Raw genomic sequence first — 11,837 nt, forward strand, 5'->3', positions numbered from 1 at the left:
TGCGTTCAGGCTATGTGCCTTGGCGTTTAATCAACACGACGTCACTATTCTATATCTTTAACCTTACTGATAGACAAATCAGTATGGCCCAGAAGGGTGCTGATTATACAATCCTGAGCATTGAGAAACTTGAGAGATTACCAATGACAATGTCAGAACGACCTGTCAGTGAATGGATAATACATGGGATAATTAATATTCCAATTTCAACCTTCAGGTTTCAATACTGCCAAAAATATATACAGGCTGGCATGTACGAGAAATTGGGAAAGGGGTACCTTAAAACAACATGGAACCTGCCCTATTCACATGCATGTGTCAGTAATAAAGGACAGAAAGTGTTTCTTAGTGGCAACAATTGTGCGATGTCACTAAGTGGCACACTTCTGTGTAACGGAATTAGTTTGCATGGAGCCTGTGAAGGGAATTCATACAACCTTTCATGTCACCAGCAAGGCGCACCTGCAACAGAAATAGAACCATTCTTTCAAAGACTCTATAATGGGAGTTACATTCTAATTGTAGACCGCAGATGTTGTAGTCTTATGCCCGGGACTCCTTATCTAGTAACTACGACTGCGACGGTCAAGTGCTGTGGACGCTCATTGTTCCCCAGCTCCTTTCCAGACAGGGAGGCAAGGGTATGGCCCAACTTGAAAATTACTTCTATTCGAATAGATACTTTAAGCAGAATGAAAACAGTGCTTCTTCAGACGCCTACCAGGCTCTCGTCATCAAAAGAAACATATGATCTACAAGTCGCAAGGACGACTGCAGAGATACATTCATTGTTATCAACTAATTCCCCCATACATTTCGCGGAAATTCTAAATGAAATCTTAAATATTTCTGATACCAATGGGATCTCAAAGGTATTTAAGACAGTATTTTCGATGGCATTAACACCATTCAAAGACATACTGGGTATTTTTCCAGATTTCGTCCATTCGATTTTTGGCGGACTTCCCCTGATCCTGGGACTAATTGCAGGAATCCTATTCTTAGTCCTTATTTTTCGTTATGGCAACCCATGTCACAGACAAAACTCTTGCGACAAGGGAAGAAACAATCCTAGCCATTGGATACCGGGACCGGATATCAAAAATCCTGGGACTCTCCCGGCTTAGAGACCTAAATATGACTTGGTTTCTATCATTTCGACCAATGTGGCAAAGATGTGTTTTACCTGTATTAAGGTGCCTGCTATGCGGAGAAGAATGCGTGTTAGACACCTGTCTGACGCTAAAATCGGATGCGCCAATGGATGCAGAAACATTGTTGAGCCCGATCAAGGTTCATGCTTTGTGCTGCCCTCAAAGGCTACCAATCCTGATGACGGCATTCGTGGAAGCTTCACCACTACGATTGATGGGTAGTGAAGTTCAAGATGAAAGCAGCATCGAACAGGTACGACCTTCTGTCAGCAATGCAAATCAGAATGTCAATGGAGACAATCATGCGCACGAATGCATGATTACACCTATTTCCGAGTTAGTGGAACTTTCCCAGGAAGCTGTTGACAGCTTTTTCGAAAGCCTGAATGATATTATGTTCTCTCCAGAGCAGAAATAGAGACTTTTGAGCAAGCTCGCACACGGCGTTCCCTGAATTCGGCCTTCAACTTTAAAAATAAAGTCACATGAACAATTTTCCCTCCAGTTCACGGACAGCAAGTTTTTCAGCAGCCCCAAAATATTTTTGCATATTTTCCGGGACACTATCTTCTGCTTAAAGTAAGAACTATTCTTAGAGAACTAAGGTTTCTAAATTTTCGATAGCTTATAGACATTAGCTGCCCGCTGGTATGTTCACAAATATTTTATTATGTGATGGAATGGTCTCGAACTTTTTTTCTGTATTAAGAGCCATTTCATGTGTAAATTTTCATATACAAAATAAGCAATAATATATACAGATGCGTGATTACTTTAGCATTATTCTACAGCTTGAGTGCATACAATACATATGACTGCAATTTTCCCGTATATTTGAAAATTTCAAAATGCATTTATGTATTTTGGGGTGGTAAGGTATACACTATACTCTATAGTATGTTGTACTATGTTATACTATGCATAGATTAGTAAATATGACCATAGTTAGCGTGGAGTGGGTGTGATGTATTCCTATAGGTTCTGAATCGATCCCCCTATTCCTGACCCTATTCTGGTTAAACAAACCAACAAGTTAACTAACAGTCAGCCCATGAGGCAGAAAACCCCCATGATGCAGATACCGTTATCTGACGCAGTCACACTACGGCACAGGAACGTGTTATCTGATTAGGTCATAACGCTTGCGATCTAATTAGACAAGCGATATTCCTCCAGCCCCTGACAAGGCATACGGAGTTCTCATAACAAATCAAACCTATGACAACCTGGGCAAAACCCTGCGGCCATTGTTTTGATTTCACCGAGAACTTCAGTAAAAGAATGTGCTAACGAGCAAGTCGTATGACATCCTTATTGACGTATCTATGTCCATCCTTACGTCAATCTCGGCACCTTAAAGGTATAAATATTACCGATATTGCCCTATGCAAACACACGCGTGGTGACGAGACGGAGCAGCCATACTTGCCGAAGCGAAGAGCAGAGCAGACCCCGCTGGCGCAGCCCCGCCTTCCTGACGCGCTGAGACGCGCTGCTTTCTCCTGCCGAGAATTCCAGCCCCGGCGTTTCTGGGCAGCCCTCGCAGGCAGCCTGGAATATCGAGACCAGAGAGAGAGATACCATCCCTCATTCATCCTGACTTCCAGGTACAGAACTGAATAACCCCTCACAGAGAATTCTTTAGTTATTCACTTGGCAAAAACAAACTTAACTTAAACTGTAACTTTCTATTCCCGCCCACGTATTAGGCTTAGGTCAGGTACACGGGGTAGGCGTATTTAGAAACACCAGTTGAGTACGTTTAGTCAAATGTATATGTGTATGTAATATATTTTATTCATTTTAAAACATCATATGGCTTAGAAACCATATCAATGTTTTTACAGTATTATTTTATACTATTGCTTTTAATGTATGCACTTTACTTAACTATAAGTATTGCAATAATATCGATCCATTTCTCTTGTATGAGAAAAGAGACTGATCAATAAATACCACCTTTTTATTGAATACGCCCGTCTCTTCCTTTTCTCTACATTCTGATGAGACTAAGAATGCACGTACTGACTGAGTAAAATAAATTGCCTTTTGTTCACACGACTCTCGAGATTTACTCTTGATTAGGGGAGAGCAAAGTTGTCATGTTCTATGGTTGTCAGAAACTAAATCCCTTCTTGTCTAATCAGGGGAGTTAATTCTTTCCTGAACATTCGAGAAAGTTTCTAGTGAACTCTGAGCTAAGCTGGCAAACCCAAAACTTTAAGTCTAGTATCGACAGTAGTAGACCTAGTTAACGTCTGGTCTAGGCCTTTACTATTGTAGGTATTATTCCAATGCGCAGAGCCTATTGGGATGATAGGAACTACACTACAACATTCCACATGTGAATAACCTATGCATCTTCTCACTTGTCATCTCTCCCTTCTAGGTCTCGTACAGTCATTTACAGAGACTGACTAAACATAGCTTTTTGGTAGTTTATGGGTAAAAATGGAAAATGAATACTCTGCAGAGAATTTAAGTTTGATTACCACACATGTTCGATGTCTGTAGAGAATGTAATCAGCGAAAGCTTCGGTGTAGTTTTGGTTGTTTTCTTAATAATCTCTGGCGCTGTGCAACAAATCTGCATGAATCTTATTAAACAAAAGCAATCCAATCAATTTGGGTCGTGCATGACAAGTTTTCTGCTGATCTGTCAAGAAAATGAGCCTTGTATCCCAAAAGTGTCATCACCCATTGTAATTCCCATTAAATGCTTTGCTCTTCAATGCAGAAAATAATGTCTGAACAGAATTACATCAAATTTGGCAATGCCTTTGCTTGGCTTGGATTTCAAGAAATTAGCGTTTAAGAAGGTGCAAGGCTCAGGCATGAAGAGGTTACATTTTAGAAAGTGTTATGTGTACCTACACTGGTAAGTATCTGCGGATACCCTCGAAACCATCCATTCAAAAAATTCTCAAATCATTTTGGTTAAGTGATGTTTTCTCCTGTTTGCCACTTCGGTATCACGAATCCAAAGATGGATATGTGGTACTGGAATGATCTAGTTAATTGGCCGTAAAAATTAAGGGAAAATGTTGCGGTTGCCATTACAGAACATGAGACCTGGTTGCTGTATACTGGCAATAAAAAATAAAAGGGAGCAAGATGAGCACACTCTGATCCCCTGGTCCATGTGGGGGAAGGACCACCCCCACCCCCCAAAACTAAAAATTTTTAAAAAAATAATCAGGATTCATGATTCCTCTGTGACTCTTATTGAGGCATCTTGGTACTGGGGAGCTAGAGTTTGGGTCTGCAAACTTGTCAAACTTTGTCTAATAGTCCATCAACAGGGGAGGTCCATGGACTGAAAGGCTACCTGCCAAGCCGGGCTGCAGGCAATACCATGTTTAACTACAATCCAGCCGGTGAACCACCACTACGGTGAGCTTCATTTACCCATCTATATCGGGTGATAGGTGGTGCATTTGGCAAGCTCCCAATCACCTGACGGACTGAAGAGTCTCTTTGCCATGGCAGAAGCAGTGCCATGTTAAGCTTCAATCCACTTTGCAGACCATTACCAGGATGACTTCATGGACTGCAGAAGCACCCTGCCTCCCCCCCATCGCCCACCATTTTGAGCCGCAAGCCGTACTGCATCAAACTTCTATTCAGCTGATGGACCACCACCAGGGTGGGCTACATAAAGAAAGAACCCCCTGCATCAGTGGATTGCAGGCGGTATAACATTAAGCTTCATTCCACCCAGTGGATGACCACCATGGCAGGCTTCATGAATTGAAGTGGCCCTCGCTGCCCCAGGCTGCAGTTGGCATCAAAGACGCTTCAATTCACCTGGTGGAGCACCACCAGGTTGGGCTTCTAAGATTGAAGCCCACCCACTGCTGCGCCAGGCCTCAGGCAGTACCGCATCAAGTCTCCATTCACCCAGCGGACTACCAGGGTGGACTTAATGGACTGAAGGGACCTCCTCAGTGCCCGCTGCAAGTGATACAAAATCAAAGTTGCATCCGCCTGGCAGAACACTACCATTGTGAGCTTCATGGACTGATGGACTCCCATTGTGCCAAGCTGCAGGAGGCACTGTGTCAAGCTTTTATCCACCCACCAGATCACCATCATGGTGAGTTTCAATGTCTAAAGGGGCAATCCACCATGCCAAGGTGGAGGGGGTACAGTGCCTAGCTTCCATCAACCTGGTGAACCACCACTAGAATGGGCTTCATGGTCGAAAGGGCCACCCGCCACGCTGACCCACAGGCTGCATTACGTCAAACTTCCATATACCTGGCAGACCACCAATAGGGCAAGCTTCACGGACTGATGGGCACCACTACGCATGGCCAGCCGCGGAAAACCAATCACGCGAGATTTTTGCTACTGTCCACGAACTGGCATCATCCGAGAGAACCCTGCCCAAAATCCGCCCCTCCCAAACTCTATGTGACTCGCTTAACGAGTTTTTCATTGAGAAAATTTCCAGTATTAAAGCTCACATCCTTCCCCCTTCCCCCAACTTTACAGACCCTCAGCCGGTTGGCAATCATTCATTTATTCTCCATATTCCTGCTTTGACTAAAGACTCCCTACTTCCCCTACTTAGGCGTGTCGAGTCTGGCTCTCCTGCCGACATCTGTCCGGCCCGCATTCTTTGCCAGATCTTTTCCGACTGCCCCTACCCTGCCCTCACTCTTTTGAATGATTCTTTCACGGATGGCCATGTCCCTGCACCTTTTAAAACCGCAACTATTATCCCCATACTAAAAAAACCCGGAGCGGACCCTGCCTCCCCGGCAAATTATCGCCCCATATCTCTTCTCCCGTACATGGCAAAAGTAGCCGAGTCTCATGTCACTCAGACGCTCGGCTCCTTTATTGAGGCCTCCAGCTACCTTGCACCCTGCCAGGCGGGCTTCCGGCCCCGTTATTCGACCGAGAAGGTATTCATCTCGGTCATGGACCAACTCAGACAGGGACTTGACACCAACTCCCCCCAGGCTTTGGTCCTTTTAGACTTGTCCGCCGCTTTTGACACGGTTGATCATGACATTCTCCTATCCTGTGTCAAGGCGGCGGGCATAGGGGGACCAATACTGACCTGGCTGGGCTCTTTCCTGTATGATCGCACCCAGGCCGTCCATCTGGCCGAATTTTCCGCCCCGCCTCGCAGAGTGCAATGCGGTGTCCCTCAGGGATCCTATCTTTCCCCTCTTTTGTTTAATCTTTATATTTTTCCCCTTATTTCTGCACTACAACAAATGGAGGTCACAGTCTATAATTATGCTGATGACCTCCAACTCATTTTTAATTTCTCTTCCCCAACATCTGATGTCGCTAGCTTCCAGTCCGTTATGCTGTTTATCCGGGATTGGATGAATGCGAACCATCTTAAACTCAACCCGGATAAAACAGAGCTTGTCCTGACTGGAGGCAGCGGCAACCCTTGGTCTCCTTCTTTCTGGCCCCTTTCCCTTGGTTCTCCCCCATCCCTTCGGATTCTGTTAAGACTCTTGGAATCACACTCAATCACCATCTCACACCTCACTCCCACATTAGTTCTGTTGTTTCCTCCTGTTTTTTTACTCTGCGTATTATAAGGAAAATTTCCCGCTTTCCCCCCCCCCCTGCACTTAAGCTTATCTTAATGGCTATGGTCATGTCCAAAATTGACTACGGTAACATCATTTATAACGGTGCTCCTGCCTATGCACTCCAACGTCTCCAGCTTGTGCAGAACCAGGCAGCCCGTTTGGTATATGGCCTACCCAAATTTCATCACTCTTCCCCGCTCCTTTTTTCCCTTCATTGGCTCCCTATTAAACAACGGGCCCTTTTTAAACTAGGGTGCCTCACTTTTCAGGCTAGGGCGGGCACTGCCCCTGCCTTTATCAATTCGACTATTACGAATTACTGCCCATCCAGAGACCTTCGTTCATCTTCCAAATTTCTATTAACCATTCCCCGGTTCAAGAAATCAAGGTCGGGTGGCCTGAAATTCTCGGTCCTGGCACCCACCTTTTGGAATACCCTCCCGCTTTCAGTCAGACAATCCCCTTCCTACATGGAATTTCGCAAGACCCTTAAAACTTTCCTATTCCAGCAAGCTTTTAGTTCTTAACCCTGCACCATTTTACTTTCATCCTATCTCCCCCAGCACCAAGAAACTGTACAGTGAACGTGCGCTTTATAAATCCCTAAAAATTCAAATTCAAATTCAGAGGGGGTACCACCAAGCATCCCCAAGCCAGCAGGTCAAGACTAGGGCAACCTTTATAAAACTGAAGAGTACCCCTATGCATGGCCAAAAGTGCAGTATCACTCTTTCCCCACCTAGAAGATCAACATAAGAACATAAAGGGAAAAAACCCAAACAAATCAACAAAAAACAAACATAGTCAGGACATACTGCTGACTTTTGCTGTTGTTATGACCTTAGGCCATGAATAACCAAGGTCGGACGGCTGTGGAGGGTTGGGTGCAGGGCGTGACTCATAGCCAGGCCTTGCAGCCCACTCCCATTGCACATGGTCAAAGGCTGTGTAAAGTGGGGGTTAGTGCATAAGGAAGGTGGAACACAGGACATGGTCAGAAGCCTGGCCTTACAACCTGCAAACCCAATGTTTGGCCTTAAGCCCCGTGGTCTCACCCTCACTCTGCAAAAGTGACCGCCACGCACTGTATAGATTGGAAACTTTTGAATGATAAGTTGCAGGGCCAGGCCGGGGCATAAGCCTTGTGTCCTCACCCTCCACTGCATACAGCCAAAGGACTCCTGATTACAAAGCGTTGTCAGGACCTAGCTTGTAATGCCCTTAGGTCTACCCCTGAAGCATAAAGCTTAAGTACGTGCAAAGTGGCGTTTGTCCTTTGGTATAGGTTTAGAAAAAGGGATCTGTATAACCATTCCCGTTATAGGTGGGTCACAGGGCCTTACCATAAATCATGATATTCACTCAACCCCTCCTTCCAATATCTAAAAGCCATGGAATGTAAGGGGTAAGCTGTGTATTATACGGTTTCTACAGCGACTGCAGACATTCCCTACTAAGCACAGCCAAAATGAGTGTGCACTAATGGTTTGCCATGAACAGAGATTTTGGTTGAAAAAAAAAGTTCCAGGTTTGATATGATAAAAAAACAACCTTGGATTTCACTGAAAACAGGACAGGCTAAAGTGAAGGTATGGGTAGGTATGCTTATAACACCATAGTATATGTTTAAACAAATGTCTGACATTCAGTGAAATAACCTCAGTTAAAGTATAATTAAAGCTACAAAGAAAAGTTTAAAAACTATTGAAATTCACCGGGTATGGTTCTGTAAACTTACAATAACTTTCGCCCTCGTTATGTACAGCTTATTACCTCACATATTACATCACTCATGACGTTAAATGAGATAATTGATATCACTGATGACAACGTGTTTTCTTACATATATTTGGGTCTTCACAATCAAGCTTTGCAGGTGGTCCCGCCAGTTTTACCTAGGGCCTACTGTGTGCCCCCACCCAGGGCTCGAGTCTGGGTACCACGTGAGTGGACGGCGTCCCCCCACTTATTTTACCGGGAGCTCGATAACTCGAGTCACTCATTCTCTCTATGGCCTCCCTGGGGCGAGATCTGAGCCCATTCATAACGCTGCTCACGCGCTGGCTTCTCTGATGTAATCGCATCTAAGGGGTGAGTGAGGGGAGGCAAATAGTCTGATGGTGCAAGCCACCTTTTGTGAAGTCACTTCCTGTTATGATGTCAGCGTCCCCCCACTTCTTTTTTCAGGACTTGTGCCCTGCCCCCAATTTCTACTTTCCATGACCATGGAAGTGCCTTCCCAGTGTATGCCTGTGATTGGAGGGTCTGCCTTCTTGCAGTATTTTCCATGTACTGGTGTTCGGTGCCCTTTTGTAACATGCATACACCACTCTGCCCTTGCAACACACGGCTGCTACCTCTCACATGTCTTTACCTTTGATACTTGCACAAGTGCCACCTTGCCCACGTAACGCTTGTTCTTGTGCCTGAGTGTCTAGCACTTATTGCAGGACTATACCTCTAATTATACTCTGTTTTCTCTTTTAACTGCACACTTGTCACTTTCATTTCCTCTTGTGCACTTTTGACTACCTCATGTATTTTGGTTGCTCATATTTTTTACTCAAGTATTTTGTTTGCTCACGATTGTCACTATTACCTTTACTACCTCATGTATTTTGGTTGCTCACAATTTTTACTCAAGTATTTTGTTTGCTCACGATTGTCACTATTACCTTTACTACCTCATGTATTTTGGTTGCTCACAATTTTTACTCAAGTATTTTGTTTGCTCACGATTGTCACTATTACCTTTACTACCTCATGTATTTTGGTTGCTCACAATTTTTACTCAAGTATTTTGTTTGCTCACGATTGTCACTATTACCTTTACTACCTCATGTATTTTGGTTGCTCACAATTTTTACTCAAGTATTTTGTTTGCTCACGATTGTCACTATTACCTTTACTACCTCATGTATTTTTGGTTGCTCACAGTTTTTACTACCTCATGTATTCTGTTTGCTCACAATTGTCACTATTACCTTATGTAAGTAACGTATGTTTTGCAATCTGTTCTTTTGTAATGTTTCTCATTATGTTTCATTTCTGTTCCTAATGTGAAGTGCTCTGACGCCTTCGGGTAAAGTCCGCGCTATATAAAAATGCATAAATAAATAAATAAATAAATAATAGAAACCGCTGCTAGAGACGGCAGTGCTTAGGGCTGCTGGGGGCTGCTTGCTCCCCTGTACTGTGAGAGGGTCCTTTGCGGTTCGGGCTGCACCTGTGCCATCTCTCGTCCTGGGTGGTGTATGTGCTGGGTGTGGAGTCACACCACACCTGGTAAAATGGAAGCTGGTATTCTTACACCTAGTAATTTCAGCTTTGGAAACACTACTCAGAATCAGCAGGGCAGTATCACCCTGTAAATAATACGCTGTCTAAGGCGTAATGAGAACATAAGTGTGCATTATACATATAAATAAAGGCCTACTTTGCTCTTTTCGGTCATACTCTGCATTAAATAGATTGTGTTTAATTGGGTTTTTTTCAGACACGCGCATGATGCTTCTACATTTCTGTTTGGCCTCTCCCTTGAAAATATAGACACACCTGTAATAATGATCCCGAACGGAATTGTCCTTCTAGGCCCATAACGCCACGGAACCAATGTTTCAACTTGAAGCCCAGATGTCAAGGTTGGCAGGAAAGCTCACTGTGGGAACTTACCACTCGAAGGACTCTGTGTCATTTCACAGGCTGATATATGACTGACGCACGTGTGTTTTTCATACATCGTTTGTCTGGCGCGCTAGACCCGATATGAGCTCCGAAGTGGCCTTGGTGAACGCAACACGATACCTCAGTCGGAGTAACGAATCAGGTGGGACCACCCCTCATTGGCTGAACTCTTTGTCGTTTGTCGCTTACGTCCTTTATATGTTCCACCCACAAACTCCGCAAGGCAACACGCATAAAGCGCTTCACAAAACTCCCGAATACATACATTATTTTTGTAAGGTTCTTATTATGCTGTAAAGCGCCACATCCCAGCCGGCCTTGTCCTCGTTTCACTATTGGCCAGTGCGTTTTATCATTCATCAAGTGAGAGTTCGGATACTGTTTTCCTTTGCTCCTCCAACGCCCCCTCCCCCCCACCTCCCACCACCAGAGCCGTAACGCAGGCCCCTGCAGCTCTCAGCGCAGGTTTTTATTTATTTATTTTATTTTATCTGGTGCATTTTTTTATAAGGGGCGGACATTACCCGAAAGGTGTCAGAGCGCTGTACAATAGAGCCAGTTACCTTACAAGAGAAAAGTGTTACATAATAGAACATTATCAAGATAAATAGGAGACTTAAAATGAAGGGTACACAAACACAAAATCCAACACGGCACGCAGGGGTGAGGAATGTACAGGAAAAAATACAAATTTACAATGAAGAGCCAACTTCCTCGAGGGACCTTTGGAAAAGAAGAGATGTGAGGTCAGCTATATAAAAACGCATAAAATAAAATAAAAATGGAGGCCCCCAACCCTTCAGGCCCCCCATTCAGCCCAAGGCCTATGTTATCTAGACTCGGGGCCCCTCGTCACAATCTGCAGGGCCCCCCTCATTTTACGTTACGCCACTTCTCCCCAGGCAAGGTGTTCAGTACCGCCCTGCTCCTGCAGGGGTCTCCCTTGTCACGAGGAGTGACCCCAACCCCCTTCAGCACGGACAAGCGCCCCCCCCTCCCGGCCCTGCGCTCTGCACTGCGTCCCCTCTTGTCTCTGGACAGGGTCAGGGCCGGCCCCAGAGCTGACAAGTGGGAATGCAGTCCAGAGGGACACAAAGGAGACATCAGCACTCCGCAATCATTTCGTAATTAAAGGTCAGACTTAATTAAACAGAGCAGGGCTCAAGGACAGTAACGATTTCTTGCATTCCTCTGCACACCCCAGCGGGCCCGGTTAATTTCCAGCTTGTTATAGGGAGCCGAGTCATTGCAATAAATAACTTCATTGACCTTGCGGATTCTGGAAAAAAACAGACTGTTTTGCAAGCGGGAGCCGCGTTAATCTAAGCGTTCTGGGGGAGGTTTGGTTTAGCGGCTGGACGCTAATCGGTGTGCCCAGGTGCTCTAATCTTTCCTGCTACAAGGCCGCGAGCAGTCAATTATTTTGGGAACGGGG

The sequence above is a fragment of the Lissotriton helveticus genome, chromosome 5_1 (assembly GCF_964261635.1).
Source record: "Lissotriton helveticus chromosome 5_1, aLisHel1.1, whole genome shotgun sequence".
Classification (NCBI taxonomy): Eukaryota; Metazoa; Chordata; class Amphibia; order Caudata; family Salamandridae; genus Lissotriton; species Lissotriton helveticus.